We start from the raw sequence: 17929 nt of genomic DNA, 5'->3' as shown, positions 1-17929 counted from the left end.
TTCAAAGATTCATCATTTTCTATATGAGAACGTTGGAATCTCGACTTGATGTCTTCTGGTGATTTAATGTGCACATTCTGATATTTCAAATGAGATATGTTACACTTTTGATTGGAGGTCATATGAAGGGGGGAATGAGGCTTTACATGTGGTGGCAGAAGCTGAAATGTGTTCTTCTGGAAGGCTTCTATAATTGAGTCTTGAGAACCAAAACCATCATTCACGCCTAGCAAGATGGCTCACGGCCAAAGAGAGAGAGAGAAAGAGAGATCCTCATGATTTTATTTAGGCCTTGAATGAATAGGGCATAATGATCCTAAAGTAGAAACTTAGAGGCCAAGTTGGAAATGAATGGCCTCAAATTAAAGGCTTGCATAAGAAGCTTAATTATGAAGCTTAGACTTTAGGGCCAATTGCAACTTGAGGATCAAGTTTTAGGATCTTAATTGCTCTTATAGGTCATCATGAACTCTAGATTGAAACTTAGAGCCCAAGCTTAGATTATGTGGCTAGAATTAAATCTTGTTCAAGAAGCCAAATTAATGGCTAAGACTTTCAAGGCCATTTCATTTTGGTCTTTTGGCTCTTCTTTATTAATAACCAAGATTTTCAAGATCTAGATCATGATGGCACTTGACTATAGGGGCTATTTCATTAATGTCATTTGGCTCTCCTCCATTAATGTCATTAATAATCAAGATTTTCTAGATCTAGATCATGATGGTAGTTGACTATAAGGGCTATTTCATTAATGTCATTTGGCTCTCCTCCATTAATGTCATTAATAATCAAGATTTTCTAGATCTAGATCATGATGGCACTTGACTTTAGGGGCTATTTCATTAATGTCATTTGGCTTTTCTTCATGATTAAGCTTGGGGAACAAGTTGGCTTGCCTATAAATAGGCTTAGTTTCCCCCCTTGTCACACCACTTCCTCGCCTCTCTCTCATCTCTCACCCTCACGCCAAACACTTCTCTCTCTCTCTCGCCATTTGCTACCGCTAACCGCCGTAGACGTTTTCTTGTGATTATAGGTGAGTGAATTCCCTAACACTTGGATAGGGCGGTGTGTTACGTGGTTGGAAAGCGGCATGTAAGTGGATTCCCTAATCTCGGGATGGGAAGTTATAATGCGTTGTTGGCTTGAGTTCTCACCCTAGCCTTTATTGAGACTTGCGTGTTGTTGTTTGTCTCGATGTTACACGCATCGCTTGTTACCATGCTCGATGTTCTCATCCATACTTGTTGATTTATAAGAGGATAGGACATGGTGTTACGAGTTTGGCTCGAGTAGTGACCATGTCTGTGATGCTCGATGGTTGCATGAATGCTTCTTGTTTTGCTTCATAATCGTAAGTCAAGGCACATGCGAGTCACGAAACGGGGTATTATATGGTCTCATACTCATGTTATGGCATCACGGGACGAGTTCGGCTTGGTACGGGTTTACATTGGGATGTATAGATCCAGGCCAAGTTCGGCTCCGAGCCGGCGCTCGGCATGGCGGACCGAACCACGTGCCCTCGACTGAGACTCGCATGCTAGGCGAACGTTCTAGAGATCATGATTACACAAGCACGGCATGCCTTTGGGCTTGATTGCATGGACTAATGAAATCAAGTTAATAAACCGGCTTGTGTGACCCATGTTGTGTGATCACTAAATAAAAGAAGAAAACCGCCGTCACATAACATTGGCGGCGATGCCTCGGTAAACTAGCACCGGGATGCCCTAGTTGAGTTAGGATGCCTGGGTTGAGCCCGGATGCTTCGGGTGAGCTATCCCCGGGATGCCTCGGTTGAGCCGGGATGCTTCGGTTGAGCCAGGATGCCTAGCATGAAGCTGGATGCCTCGATTGAGCCGGGATGCCTTGGTTGAGCCAGGATGAAGATACATGAATCTTATGTGTGCCAATATGTGATAAATGAAGTCTATATATGTGCTGGTATGTGTGTTTATTGATAAGCCGAATTTATGTGACCGGATAAAGGTGAGTTTCTACGTGAACATAGCAAGGGCAAGGTCAAAGTCTTTGCTATTGATTTGCCATCGACATAAGGCGGGGAAAGTATTTGTATGCGTTAGTATGACGGTGAGGCATCATCCTGCACGAGTATTAGTGAATTTACTCATTGAGTCTCCCCGACTCATTCCCCGTTGTTTTTCTTTTCAGGTCCGTAAGATGGAGGATGACATAGAGGAGCTAGGATTAACCTCGGCCTTCGCTTGTGATATGATTTGTACGTAGAAGCGGCCCATGGAAAAAAGGCTTTTAAAATATGTTTAAGTAAAATGGCAATAATGTGTCTTGCCTGTTATGCTTTCCCTGGTTTATGAGGATAAGGTAAGGATGTTACATATTAATACAAGGTTTGCTCATGATGCTTGTCATAACCTTGTTGTTTGTTCTGATTGTGATTGTCCCAAATTAATTGTTTCCGCTTGTGCTTAGTCAAGGATAATAACGAACGGAATGTTGCACTAATAACCCCGAGGTAAGGATGTTACAACCTTCGATCCCTCCCCAGGCGTGTTCCCGACCTTGCTGTGGTCGGAGCTTCATCGGAAAACCACTGGAGAAGCTTTGATGGCTCCTTTTCCCTCGGCGAGTCAGATCGGTTCAACCGAACCGATCTGATTCCTCTCCCTCGCTGGCGCTATTCCGGCGCCGATCCGACGTCGCCGGACCTTCCCTGGTGTCCTTTAGAGGTTGACGTTCGTCCTTGGTGAGCTGAGATCCCTCGGAGCGCTTCGTACATCGATTGACACAAATCGATTGATTGTGTTTTCGCGCGATAACAAAAGATAATCTCTCGGTCTCGAATCCGATGAAGCGAGGCTCCAATAGGTAGCTGGGGCTAGGATTCACCTTAGGACTTTCGATGGACTCCATATTGATGGTTTATGGCTGCTGATTAAATGTTTTATGATTTAATGATGATGTTCTTGAAGTTGGAAGATGATCTGCAATTTCGAGTTTCTGGACCTGCTTTCTGTTTTGTCGATTTTGACCTGTTAAACTTCATTTCTGGACTTCGACACCTTCTGGACTCTCATAATACGCTTCGAGAGCTTTGATTTGATATCTTAAGGCACTTGATTTAGTATCGTTTGCTACCTGAAAACCTATTCTAAAGTTTGCATCAGAATCAGAAGTTCTGTTATTCTGTTTCTTCAAGTTTTTACACGATTTGAACAATTTTGCTAATTTTTTGCTGATTTTTATGTTCGGATCTGGATGTTGTGGTCTTCATGAAAGTTGCTGAGAATCATCTTGATTATAACATGTGTTTTTTCTAGATTTTTCTGATGAGTATAGATGAATAAAATCCTCTGTGAATTGACCTAGGGTCTGAAATGGCTTTCTGCATTGATTACTCTGAATCAGGTTGTTCGGTTTGATGATTTTTTGCTGCCTTGTGTGTTAAGATTCAATAGGAGTTGTCCCCGTGAAAAATTATCTAAATCAGGTTGGTTATAACATATATTTTCCTCGGAATTTTTGGAATATGCCTAAGTGTGGAAAACTCATGAAATTTGACCTCTGTACACGCTGATTTTACCCAACCTGCACTATTGTTGATTTTTTCTGATTTTTATGCTAAGATTTAAACTTAGGTCTCTCATGAAAAATGTTCACATATGTCTTGATTGCAACATATAAATTTTTCAGATTTTTTGGAGATAAGTAGATAGGTGAAAACCTCTGTGAACTGACCTTATGTCTTGTCTGCCTCTACTGGAACCCGAATTGGATTTGCTCAAAATTGAATGTGCAATTGTGATTTCCTGACCCTGATGTCTTCATGAAAGTCATGACATAGTTCATTAACTTTTCAAAAAGGTATAAATCGTGTCATTCGGTCATCATCTGCATGGTCAATCGCATGCTCAATGTTGAATCCCTGTTCTGTAATTGTTGATTTCAAGGAACCTGATCTGTTTTCCCATTTTTACATGTTTTTTTTTAGAATCACAATTAGGTTTGGATTTCTCATGAAAAACGTTCATCATGTTGTATACTATTCACATGATTTATATCACATTTTTTGCCATGTCATGAGGATAGTAAACAACATGTATCTTGTGAGCTCATCTGCTGCAATTCGTTACCGATATGCATCATTGTAGAAACATTTTCAATTGATCATGAAATTGATGTTAATCAAACTCGATGCCTTTTAGAAAGTCTTAGAGCACGTCTTTAGCTTTCTAATGATGCCGAGACTGTCTCATTTGCATGTCCATAGACCCCTTTACTATTTTTTATGAGGTTCCCCTGAAATCTGGAAAATTGTAAATTCGGAATGCTTAATGTGCCAATTCTGCGTTTGCGCTTTGCTGATTTTGTGTGAATTTTTCGGAAAAGATTTTGATGATGAGTTCTTCATGGACTTTGATTGTCATTCCAAGACCTAGGTCGTGACAAAATTTGATAATTTTTGGACATCATTAACATGCCCAAATTTCCATGAGGTTGCTCTGAAAATCTGCTCCTATGTTCTGTTCTGATACACTTCTTCATATTCTGTGATTTTTGTAAATTCATGTGTAGGTTATCTCAGGAAGTTTTCTTCACAAAAAATGTTCGTTGTTGTGTGCTTGATGGACCATAAATTTTCCAGAACTACTTGACCATGGGTCCTTTTCCAATTGAATGCATCTTGTATCCCTTGTTCTGCTGTTCTTTGTTTTTCCTTTATGATTTGTCTTTGTTTTAGGATTTTTAGAAAATAATGCATGTTGAACCGGTTTTTAATGTTTTCACGAGTTTTAATTCTCACAATTTATCGATTTTCTAGTGCATGTGCTTATGATTGGCACGTGATGAATTAAATGTGGTGACCCGATGTCGGTTCGCTAATTTGAGTGATTGGATGAGAATCAAGGTCTTTCGACCTGTTTGCATGCTTAATTCATCGCTATGCATGTGAATTTTAGATGTATGCCTAGGGATGGTGCATAATCGTGGGTTCAAATTGGGGATTACATATAGAAACTGATTTAGGAATTCACGGTATTAATTGTTGTTGGTGAACACTAATGATAGTTAATAACCATGAATTGTGTCTAAAATAAACATGGATAGATAATAAGAGGTATCGATGCATGTTGGAACAAAGGCCGACCCTGAGGCCACCTTTGAAATTCTTCATGCCTTATTTGTTATCTTTGATTGACTTGTGATGCTGTGTACTTTGTGATTGTATATTGTTTGTTGTTGTTCTTTCTTTGGTTTCAGTTTTAGATTAAGGTTAGAATAGGTCCAAAAAAACGACGGTCTTGAATATGGCAAAGGTCGATGTCCATTCTGACTCTATTCTTTGTATGCGGCGATGGTCGATGTCCATTCCGATCTATTTTCTTGTAAAAATTCATTCATTACCCGACATATGACTCGGGTTTCTTATAAGCGTTGTATAAACACCCGACGAGTTGCAGGTTTTTCTTTCTTGCACCTAGAATTAGCTAGTTCTTTCAATACCTTGGTTGTTTACTTTAGGGTTATTACCACGAAAAACCCTAAACTTGTACACTTGTGATAGATTTACCCCAAACTATTTTTTTGACCACAAAAAACCCCCCAAACCGGTACATCTGTGACAATTTTATCCCGAACTATTTTTTTGACCATCAAAAACCCCAAATTGGTAGTGACAATTTTACCTCGAACTAATCTTTTAATATTATTTTTTCGAATTTTTTTTTAGTTTTTCTTTTCTTTTCTTTTTCCTTTCCTTTTCTTTTTTTTTCTTCATCTTCTTTATCTACAACCTCTGGCCAACGAGGTCGGCCTTGCCCACCCTGGGCGAGGTTCGACCTCGCCAGTTGTCGGGGAGGGGTCGTCCTCGCCGTCGCTGGCGAGGCTCGGCCCTGCCGGCAACTGGCGAGGTTGGTCTCGGCCAAAAGCGGCAAGGTTGAGCCTCGCCAGCGATGGCGAGGATGACCCCTCACCGGTAACTGGCGAGGTCGGCCTTGCCCCACCCCTGGCGAGGGGTTGTCCTCGCCGTCGCTGGCGAGACTCAACCTCGCCACTTCTGGGCGAGGCTGATCTCGCCAATTGCCGGCGGGGCCGAGCCTCACTAGCGACGGCAAGGACGACCTCTCGCAGGCAACTGGCAAGGTCGAACCTCGCCCGGGGTGGGGCAAGGCCGACCTCGTCGGCCAGAGGTTGAAGATAAAGTAGATGAAGAAAAAAAAAAGAAAAGGAAAGGAAAGAGAAAAGAAAAGAAAAACAAAAAAAATTCGAAAAAATAATATTAAAATATTAGTTCGGGGTAAAATTATCACAGGTGTATCATTTTGGGATTTTTGGTGGTCAAAAAAATAGTTTGGGTTAAAATTGTCACAGATGTACCAGTTTGGGGTTTTTTGTGGTAAAAAAAATAGTTTTGGGTAAATTTATCACAGGTGTACCAGTTTAGGGTTTTTTGTGGTATTAACCCTTTACTTTACGCAGTGCTTTTTAATACAATTGTTTGTTGTTTTTTCTTTCTTTCTTTTCTAGACTAAGATAGGATTAGTTTAGATTCTTAAATGAAAACACAAAAACAAGATGCATGATTACATAGTGGACTAAGACTTTAGCATGAAAATGGTAAAAAAATAAATGCATGACAACTTAGATAACAACCATGATAAGTTTAGCGGTACCGAAATGGTGTTAATAGAAATATTAATGTAAGCTAGTCCTCAAACTCATGATCTCTCGTTTTCGTAGAAACCGAAATGAAACTCTCTCATTTCGGTTGGGTATTCTAGCCGACCCCTGACCTAGGCTAGTGACGACTCCTAAAAAAAATAAAATCGATCCGCTGTCACGCGAGGTATGGATTTAGGAAAAATTCACGTTCATGATCAATGGACCGTACAGATGACCAAAAGATCGATGCTTCGGTAAGCCGTCTTTTATGATGTGCCAAACGGACCGTATGGATGACTAAAAGATTGACGCTTTGGTAAGCCGTCTTTTATGATGTGCCATGCGGACCGTGTGGATGACTAAAAGATCTACGCTTCGGTAAAGCTATCTTTTATGATGTGCCATATGGACCGTTTCATGAGCACTTACCTCTAAACCCGCTTCATCGAGTTCGGCCCTGGAGAGGTAGGTCGTGACAGGCTTTGCGGCTCCGCTGGAGAATAGGTTACAAACCTAAGTGGATTAAAGCCGTAATAAACTTGTTGGTTGTTATCTCACTTGTCTGCATTTTATAGCATCGACTATATGTCAAAGTCGCGGGGAAAATGAGGTAAGTCGCTAATCAAGTGTTAAATGTTTTTGTAGGTGAGAGTTATAAGGGGAGGCGTGTGTGTCAACCCTTTGTTTTGCAGGTGGTGAAAGGATGTATGCGTGTATGTTGGGTTATATTGAAGTGTTGTTTGCTTTAAATTCAAACGCATGTTTACCCGCTTTAGCATGACACAATCCACCCACGTCTCGCGGTCTAAAACCCCAGATCGCTTTATGATACCTTTAGGAGATATTAAGAATGGAATCCGCATGTGAATCCATGTGGTAATCCATTCATCAATATCGCTCATCTTGATTAGTAAGAAGTGCATTGATCGACATTAGTAGCGGTAGGTAAACTCTTCTTATCTAATCAAGGTGGGGACCTTGAACTTTTAGAATCCTACCCTTAGGCGTCAAACCTCACGTCCTCATGCGATGTGTCAATGTGTTTGCCATTCTCTTCACGGTAAGGTTGATTGTATCGTTTTAATATTTTTACTGTAATTTCACTTACGTCATTTCAATTTCATGTTATATTTCTTTCTATAACGCGTGGTGATTAATCTCGATGCTCCAAATTACGGTTAGTCAAAATGGATATGTTAGAGATTCGAGTCATCCCCATACCTAGAGCTCTCGTGGTCATGTGGGAAAGCCTTGAGCCAAAGTACAAGGATTACATGGAAAAGAGGATTGGATACCTTCCCGCTCTTTTATACATCGAGCCTCGTGTCGCCATGATTAAGGCATTATCCCAATTTTGGAACTCAAAGACATCCACTTTTGTGTTTGGTCGAAATGAATTGACCCCTACAATTGAGGAGTACAATATTGCCATTGGAAGAGTCGGTTCTTTTGGCCTAGTTAGTCCTCCGATAGATATAGATCCTATAACTCTTTTGAGCCAATTCTTAGGAGTTGACTGTGACATTCTGAATTTCGACCCATTTTTGGGATATATAAAACGTGTATTTCGCCAGTGCGCTTATAATAAAATCTCGCCCGGAACTGATCACTCTTGAGTTATTTTTAAATTAGAGATTTCGCTAGATTCGCACTTGATCGAATTTGGCCGTTATTTAGAGCCCGAACTTTGGTGTCGAATTTCTAGGAGTTTCATGACGAATTCAATTGGACGGTGTCGATATTATTGTGGCCATCGTCGACATTGCCCGGGATAAGTGAAAAGTGAAATTTTAACCGGGTGCGGATTTGGACTAGTAGACCTCTCTCGTAGTGTGTTTTATTTGATTTCTTTTGGCCTTTTTCCTAATTTATAATTAGGGTTTTTCGTGGGCCGTTAGATCGACTTTAAGTTCGAATATGGGCCGTCGGATCGCACTCGATTACGTTTGACTTTTTCTTCTCTCTCTCTCTCTCTCTACTCTCTGCAACACGCTTCCCTCGGTCACGTCCCTTCTCTCTCTACATGCAGACCTGTCCCCTCTCCTCTCTCTCTCTCTCCTCTTTCCTCTCTCCTTCTTCTTCTTCTTTGGCCGCGGCTTCTGCTTCCTCCTCCTTGCTGCCCGACGCCGACCGCCGCTCGCCGAGACTAGCCTAGCCACCGCCCCCCATCCGCCTTACGCCGCCTCGCCCTACCAAGCCGCGCCACCTCTTGTCGCCCGCGACCGCCTGTCGCCGGCCTGCCCGCACTGCACGCGAGCAGTAGCTCGCCGCTGCGTTCGCCGTGGCCCGGCGCTGCCCGCCGACCGTCCTTCGTCGCCCAGCCACCCGCGACGCAGCCGTGTCGCCTACGGCTGCCGCGCGACCTCCCCTTTCCCCCTGTTTTTTCTTTCCCCAGCGCCTTTCCCTATTTCAGGCCCCCAGCTTCGCTGCCGCCGCATGCCGCTGTTCCGGCTGCTGCCGCTCTACCTCCACCACTCAGCCTCTCCCCTTAGCCACCTTCGCCACCCTGCTGCCCCCCCTTGGCCGCCACCACCTCCCTTCCCCTGTTCTGCCATCCCTTCCCCTGTTTCGCCCGTCAGCCACCGCCATGCCCGACCAACCGATTGCCGCCGTTGCTACTGGCCACCGCCGCCCTCGCCGGCTCGCCGTCGCCACCAAGCTCCCCCCTCAGCCGCCATCACCACTGCTATTCCAGCGAGACCTCCCTCTGCCGCTTCATCCTCCGTTCCACCCTCCCCTGTACTGTTGCCGTCGCTGTCGCTGTCTAGTCGCCGCCGGAGCTGCTGCCGTTCCGGAGAGGCCCCTGCTCGCCCCTGCTGTCACGCTCTGTACCCCACGAAGCGCGAGCATCCCAACCTTGGTCGATGAACTGCGACGTCCCAGGAAACGTCGCCGACCCACGCCCAAAACAGAGATCAAGCACAAGCGGAAGCATTAAATAAATAAACCCAGACAACTACAATATGAGCCAAGGATAGCCATACATCAAACACCAACGTAGAAAATAATTACACATTTATATTACTATTAAAAACCATTTGTACAATATTTAAAAGTACAAACAAAAAGGTACACACGATCAGTAGCCACTTGGTCAAAAAGTGGTAAGCGGCTAGGGAGGTCAGGCTAAAACTTAGGTAGAGGGCTACAGTCCAAAAAGTAGCGGCCCTCCTTACTAACTAAGGACACTAGACGACCCTATGGCTCCCAGTCGGGATCGGAAGACTCGGTGGGATCGTCTGACAACTCCTCGGAGGCGTCCTCACTAGACCCTGACTCCTCCGAATCCATGACTCGTGCTCGCTCGTCCTCGGAGTCCGGCTCCAACTCCGGGTCCAGGTAAATCTCAAAACCCTCCTCGTCTGATCCCAGCTCTGCAACCTCTCTGTCCTCCTCTACGTCCTGCTCCATGGCCTCGGGTTCGTCATCCTCCTCCTCATCCATAGGATTGGGGTCCTCCACTAGTACATTGGGCTCCTCATCCATCTCTTCCTCCTGCCTCATCCACTCGAGCGTGACCTCAGGGTCTATCACCTCACCATCAGCTATAATTGGCTGCATTAACCCAGTATTATCGATCGGGATATCAAAGGTCCTGAGGGGCTCTCCCACATTTCCATCGGCATCCCGGTGGCACCATGCCACGTACTCCTGCTTCTGGTAAAAATACTCGCCTATATTCACAATTAGTTCTGATCGATACCTCACAAAAGCCTCCCCATTTCCTGAGGGGTAGGTACTAGTATACTGCCGGATCTGCAGAGGGATCCCAAAAAGAGGCGGTGGTCTCTCCATCCTCACGGCCGGGGGTCTGAAAAGTTTCGGTTTACACAACCGTGAGACGAATCTCAGCGGGTTCAACCCCTAAACCTAGGCTAGGCTAGCATGCAATCTCCTGATCGGAAATAAATATTTAAATCACAATACAACAATAATCAAACCATTCTCTGACCCTGCAAGTTAGAAAGATCAACATATAATAGTCACGGCACATCCGTGGCACGCATAATCACACGTATGCCAATCGCATGCTCATGCACCGATTCTCACACTTTCGCAAGCCAGTCCATGCATGTTCATGCATGCAAATGTCATCGACATGTCACGTGCATTTCCCGGCCCACTAGCCCACACTGGCACACTGGCAATCGCCCAATTTATTATTTATTACGACTCGAGTCAACAATATTCACGGCCCGGTGCGTCTAGCCTGCTTCAAAGTGCATGAGGCGCAGCAACCGATCTGGCCCAGTGTCTCTAGCCTGCTTCAAAGTGCATGAGGCGCAACACTGATCTCCTTACGAACCAGAGCCTGCTTCAAAGTGCATGAGGATGGTCATCTTCCGGACGTACCGGGCATCGTCCTGCTTCAAAGTGCATGAGGACGGTATCGACCCGAAGGTCACGACCCGAAGGTCCTTAGGTGATCACACAACTCATTATTATCTGAACCCAGCATATGACGCTTCGGGATATTTTAGGTGATCACACACTCATGACAGGCACGCATTCTCGCACAATTCCACCACATGCCTCACTCTAGGCATACATAATGCGTGTCCATGTTATGCGATGCAATGCACCATGAGCACCAATGAAATTCAATCACTCAATATCACAACACATGCTCAATTGGCCCAATTAATACCATGTGGCCCAACGTGCGATTCACAATTCAATAATTAATTTCAAACCAATCATTGGCCAATCGCACTCCACATAATTCAGCCACACGACATGCGACATGGTAGTACGAAATCAATCACAATTAAGCACAAATTACGTACAACCAGTCGACCCAGACCTACTCGGTAATTTTCCAATGGGCTCCGAAATTGGTCATTTAATCCAACTAATCTCCCCAAATAATTCTCATTAATCCACTAAATTTTCCCAATAATAATTTCTACCAATCAGTCCTCATCCCAGTCTGAAATATACACTGATACTACCTAGGCTAGTCCAAAATGCACCGATAATACCTAAACCAATCCAGATAAACCAGTCCAGAAAAATGCACTATCAGTCCTAATCCGGGTTTAAGAATTTTACTCACTTAATCCAAGGTCACGATGACGGGAAACGGCAGCCGATCACTAGTGAACAGTGAAACCGGCGTCGGAATTCCCGGCGACGACGTACGGACGGCGGCCGGCGGTGTACGGATGGTGACGTACGGACCTGTTACGGACACACTCGTACGGACACTGTACGGACAGGGGGGAAACGGGTGGCCGGCGAGGTGGCGGTGGCCGGCGCGACGGCCGTACGGACGGAGACCGTACGGTGCTACAGTACCGACGATACGGACACCATACGAACAGGTATGGTCGGCGTCGTACGGCGTGGCTGGATGGCTGGGTGGCAACGGAACGGCGATCCGAGCTCCAGTGCGGCGGCGGCAAGGCTCCGACGCGGCGGCGGCGCTAACCCGGGAGAGAAAAAGAGAGAAAAAGAGAGGGAAAGAGAGAGAGAAAGGGGTCGGACAGAGGCGAGGCTGAGGCTGGGGGCTGAGGTGGTCGGCGGCGGGGCACGGCGGCCGGCAGCGGTGCTCCGGTGACCGGCGGCTTGCTCTAGCAAGGCTAAACAAAAGAGAAAAAGAGGGAAAGAGAGAGAAATCGGGAGAGAGAGAGGGAGAGGATGGTCTGGCTAGATGAGGGTGAGAGGAGAGAGAGAGGGTCTTAACTTGGTCAAACATTAGGGGCTAGGGGCGCCAAGTGTCGCCAATCTACGCAAAATGACCAAAACGCCCCTAATCTAACGGCCCTAATTAATCCTTATCCAAAAAGTGAAGGGTAAAATGGTCTTTTGGTCAAATAATGCAGCTGATAATCCATATTTAATTACCCCAAAATTTTTCGAAAATTCGGAACTGAAAACGGTCAAGGGGCAAAACTGTCATTTTTCCGGTCCCGGGGCGAAGTTCCGTTTTTCGCCCGTACCAACCCTCCATGTGCGTGGCCAACATAATGCGGTGTCGGAATCGCGAAATTCATCGCGCAAGCCCTCGAAAATCCACGTCAAAGTTTCGGGAATAAAATAATATTATTTTTTCAATTTTTGTCGAAATTCCAATTTTTTGCCATAACGACTCCTGGTATGCGTGGCCATCCAAAAATGGCATCGGCCTCGAAAAATAACCTCATTTGGCCTCGAAAAGCAACGCTGGCGTCCCAGGGGCAAAAGCGTAATTTTTCACCCCCGGACCGAAATTCCAATTTTTACTCGTACTAACTCCAAACGTGTGTGGCCAGCGTGATATGACGTCAGATTCCCAAAAATAGCCTCTTAAGCCTTCGAAAATCGACATCGAAATCCGGGCCCAATTCCGTGAACAAAACCCGCTAAACTTCCAATTTCAGGGTCTCTCACTAACAGGCGGCTGTTTAGGGATTACGCGTATCGACCTAGGGCTATCCGTATCGTAATGGTCTCGATCATTGAGAGAATGAGAAATTATCACTAGTTCCAGAGGTCACGATCGTTTGGATCAAGTTCAGGACTGGTTGGCCACGTGTACTTTCGGTCTTGCAGAATCACCTGCGTCCTTATTGTACATCGTAGGCCTTGGCTAAACCCAATCCATTACCCTTTCCTACGATCGGCCCACGTTGGCCCAAAATATTCCCCCAGTGTCTCTCATGATCGGTGTCCGTTTCACGATAGGGTTCTCGGTCCACGTACTGCTTCTTAATTAGCCATACCCTATTGGTTAGTATCCCGAGAGTGATCAGCTCTGGGCGAGACTTACTAAAATGAAATGCGAATTAATATTAGTTTTATTGATCCCGGAATTACATCGAAATTCGGGCTGTTACAATTCTTCCCCCCTTACAAAAATTTCGTCCTCGAAATTTGCAATCTATCCTTATCTACTCAAATAACTGGGGCTATTGACGTCTCATAGATTCTTCGCTTTCCCACATGGCACCTTCTGTTCCATGGTGCTCCCAGACAACTTTGACCATCGGGATCGTCTTGTTCCTCAGCACGCGCTCTTTTCTATCCTCGATCCTGACTGGTCTCTCCACGTACGATACTTTATCGTCCACTTCTATCTCCTCATACCTTAAGACATGAGTCGGGTCTGGTTCATACTTTCTTAACATCGACACGTGGAAAACACTGTGTACTTGGGACAAATTGGGTGGCAAGGCAAGTCGGTAAGCCATATCTCCAATCTTTTCCAAAATCTCAAATGGCCCGACATACCTAGGACTCAGTTTTCCCTTCTTGCCGAATCTAGATAATCCCTTCATAGGCGACACCTTAAGAAACACGTGATCTCCAACCTGAAACTCTAAAGGTCGTCGTCTTCGATCAGCATAACTTTTTTGACGACTTTGCGCCATTCTGAGTCTGTCTCGAATGACCTCAACTGCCTCAACGGTTTGCTGTATCAACTCTGGGCCCGTGATACTTCGTTCACCCACTTCATCCCAACACACTGGCGTCCTGCACGCCCTACCATATAAGGCCTCAAACGGTGCCATCTAAATGCTCTGCTGATAGCTATTATTATAGGCAAACTCCACCAAGTGTAACTATTCCTCCCATTTGCCTTGGAAATCTATCACACAAGCTCTTAGCATATCCTCCAGGGTTTGAATGGTCCTTTCAGACTGGCCATCTGTCTGTGGATGGTATGCCGTACTAAACTGTAACTTCGTTCCTAAGGCCGTTTGCAAACTTTTCCAAAAGTTGGCCGTAAATCTCGGATCACGGTCCGAAGTGATCGTTACTGGTACTCCATGCAACCTCACGATCTGCCTCACATACAAGTCTGCGTATCTATCCAACTCAAAGTCCTTTCGCACAGCCAGAAAGTGCGCTGATTTAGTCAGTCTATCCACTATTACCCAGATTGAATCATGTCCTTTCTGGCTTCTTGGCAGTCCTGTCACGAAATCCATTATAATATGTTTCCATTTCCACTCTGGGATTTCTAATGGTCTCAATAATCCTCTAGGCTTACAATGCTGTGCCTTCACTTGTTGACACGTCAAACACTTAGCTACATGCCTGGCCACATCTACTTCATCCCATTCCACCAATAGTGTTGTCTCAAATTCTAGTACATCTTCGTACTCCCCAGGTGGATACTGTAATTGCTCCTATGAGCTTCCGATAAGATTTCTTCCTTAAGTTTTATATCATCCGGCACACATAATCGCCCTATGAACTTTAGAACTCCATCCTCGGACACTTGAAAGTCCGGTTTCCTCTTAGCTGCATCTATCTCAATAATCTTTTGGATTTCTTGGTCCGTAGACTGTAGTTCCTTAATCTTGACCCGAATTTCTGGCTCAATCCTCAAGGCGGCCAGCAAATTCGATACTCGACTCATCTCGAACTTAAACTCGGAATCCCTGAGTCTTTCCAACAAGGTCCACTCCCTGACCATTAAATGCGCCAAACTAGACTTTCGACTCAAAGCATCTGCCACTCGATTGGTATTCCCAGGGTGATACAGAATGTCGCAATCATAATCCTTTAGAAGCTCCATCCATCGGCGCTGCCTCATGTTAAACTCTTTTTGCGAAAATAGGTACTTGAGGCTTTGATGATCAGTATAAATCTGGAATTTCTCTCCACACAAGTAGTGCCTCCAGATCTTAAGTGCAAACACGATAACAGCTAATTCCAAATCATGCGTCGGGTAATTCATCTCATGCGGCCTCAACTGACGCGACGCATATGCCACCACTTTTCCATGCTGCATCAGCACACAGCCCAATCCTCTTAGCGAAGCATCGCTATAAATCTCGAATCCTCCTGGGCCCGACGGAATGGTCAATACAGGGGCAGCCATTAATCGGTGTTTCAATTCCTGAAAACTCCTTTCACACTTGTCATCCCATTCAAACTTCACCTCCTTCTTAAGCAGCCTCGTCATTGGCATGGCTATCGATGAAAATCCTTCTACGAATCGCCTGTAATAGCTAGCCAATCCGAGAAAACTTCGAATCTCCGTTACTGATGTCGGTCTAGGCCACTTGGTAACTGCTTCAATCTTAGCTGGGTCTACAGAGATTCCATCCCCAGAAACGATATGTCCAAGGAATCCCACTCTGTTGAGCCAAAACTCACACTTGCTGAACTTGGCATACAATGCCTGCTCTCTCAAGGTCCGTAGCACTTCAATCAAGTGTACCTCATGTTCCTCGGGGCTCTTAGAGTACACTAGTATATCATCAATAAAAACTATCACAAACTGATCCAGATATTCCTTGAACACTCGATTCATCAAGTCCATGAAAGCGGCTGGGGCATTCGTTAATCCGAAGGGCATAACCGTAAACTCATAATGCCCGCATCTAGTTCTGAAAGCAGTCTTGGGAATGTCCTCATTTCTGATCCTTAGCTGATGGTACCCGGTCCTCAAATCTATTTTGGAAAACACCGAGGCTCCTTGCAACTGATCAAACAGATCATCAATCCTTGGCAGTGGGTACTTATTCTTTACTGTCACTTGGTTCAGCTGCCGGTAATCTATACACAATCTCAGAGTTCCATCTTTCTTCTTGACAAACAGGACTGACGCTCCCCATAGAGACACACTAGGGCGAATAAAGCCTTTGTCCAGTAGTTCCTGTATCTGGACCTTTAACTCTTTCAATTCTGATAAAGACATCCTATACGGTGCTTTTGAAATCGGTTCCGTCCTTGGCGCCAATTCAATCAACTTCTTTTCTTGCGCATTATCCGAGAAATAATTTTTTCATAAAAGTTTTCCACAAACACAGCCCAAGTCGGGGCCGTTCCTACCGGAAACACTCTACCTTCCACGGCATTCCACCAATCATTTGCACCCTCTTGTAACTGATAAACCGCCAATGTCACTTTTTCCTCCTCGGTGCACCCCAAAACTTTGAAGGTTTTCAAAGTTTTGGCCAAAGGTTTTCCTCCTCAGTTCTTCTATCCATCTTGGCGCAGCCTCGGGGTCACCGCGACCATGAAATTTAGGCGGCTTCAATTTCATAAACTGTTCTACTAACTGGGGCATCTGCCTAACCCCGGCTGGCTGAGCCTGTCCCATATTGGCTTGATTTTCATTTACCGCAGCAGCGGCTACAGTCTCAGCGGCCTGGGCGGCTACATTATCTTGCCCTTGAGCTTGCCTATCCAGCACATTCCCGATTCTTTCTAATACCCGTAGAACTCCTTCCATACGTGGATCTTCCACCGGTCTAACATCAACTCGAGGGTCTACTGCAGCTCCCACATTAACCCCAAGGTTCTCTACTGCTCTATCTCGAGCATGACCTCTACCTCTGGTTCCTCTTCCTGCACCCCTTCTGGGAACTCTTCCTATACCTCTCCCCTCGCTACTCATCTTGGCTACTTGGTTCTACAACTACCTGCTATAATTCCACAAAGGAATTAAAGACTTAAATCAATCTATCCCAGTCTAAGTCCTAAGCAGGTATTAAACAACAATCAAACAATCAGCATGCGGCTTAATAAGAATTAGCCAACTCATCACCCAAGGGATTTGCATACTCACCTCAGGTTCTGCCGAACCTGCACTTTACGGGTCATTTCCATAAACACTCAATCATCACACAACTGTCAGGAGATGCATGTAGCACACAAGGTCACCCTACTGGCTACCCATGGTCTCATCTCTCCTTATCACTCCAGGCTTCGACCCGATTGGACCGAACTGACCTTGCTCTGATACCAATTCGAACGGGGATGTCACGCCCCATACCCCACGAAGCGCGAGCATCCCAACCTCGGTCGATGAACTGCGACGTCCCAGGAAACGTCGCCGACCCACGCCCAAAATAGAGATCAAGCACAAGCGGAAGCATTAAATAAATAAACCCAGACAACTACAATATGAGCCAAGGATAGCCATACATCAAACACCAACGTAGAAAATAATTACACAATTATATTACTATTAAAAACCATTTGTACAATATTTACAAGTACAAACAAAAAGGTACACGCGATCAGTAGCCACTTGATCAAAAAGTGGTAAGCGGCTAGGGAGGTTAGGCTAAAACTTAGGTAGAGGGCTACAGTCCAAAAAGTAGCGGCCCTCCTTACTAACTAAGGACACTAGACGACTCTATGGCTCCCAGTCGGGATCGGAAGACTCGGTGGGATCGTCTGACAACTCCTCGGAGGCGTCCTCACTAGACCCTGACTCCTCCGAATCCATGACCCGTGCTCGCTCGTCCTCGGAGTCCTGCTCCAACTCCGGGTCCAGGTAAATCTCAAACCCCTCCTCGTCTGATCCCAGCTCTGCAACCTCTCCGTCCTCCTCTACGTC

The sequence above is a fragment of the Syzygium oleosum genome, unplaced genomic scaffold (genome assembly GCF_021117445.2).
Source record: "Syzygium oleosum isolate NSW1041296 unplaced genomic scaffold, Sole_v2.1 Sole_v2.01, whole genome shotgun sequence".
NCBI classification, from domain to species: domain Eukaryota; kingdom Viridiplantae; phylum Streptophyta; class Magnoliopsida; order Myrtales; family Myrtaceae; genus Syzygium; species Syzygium oleosum.
Note: the sequence above shows the minus strand (reverse complement) of the source record.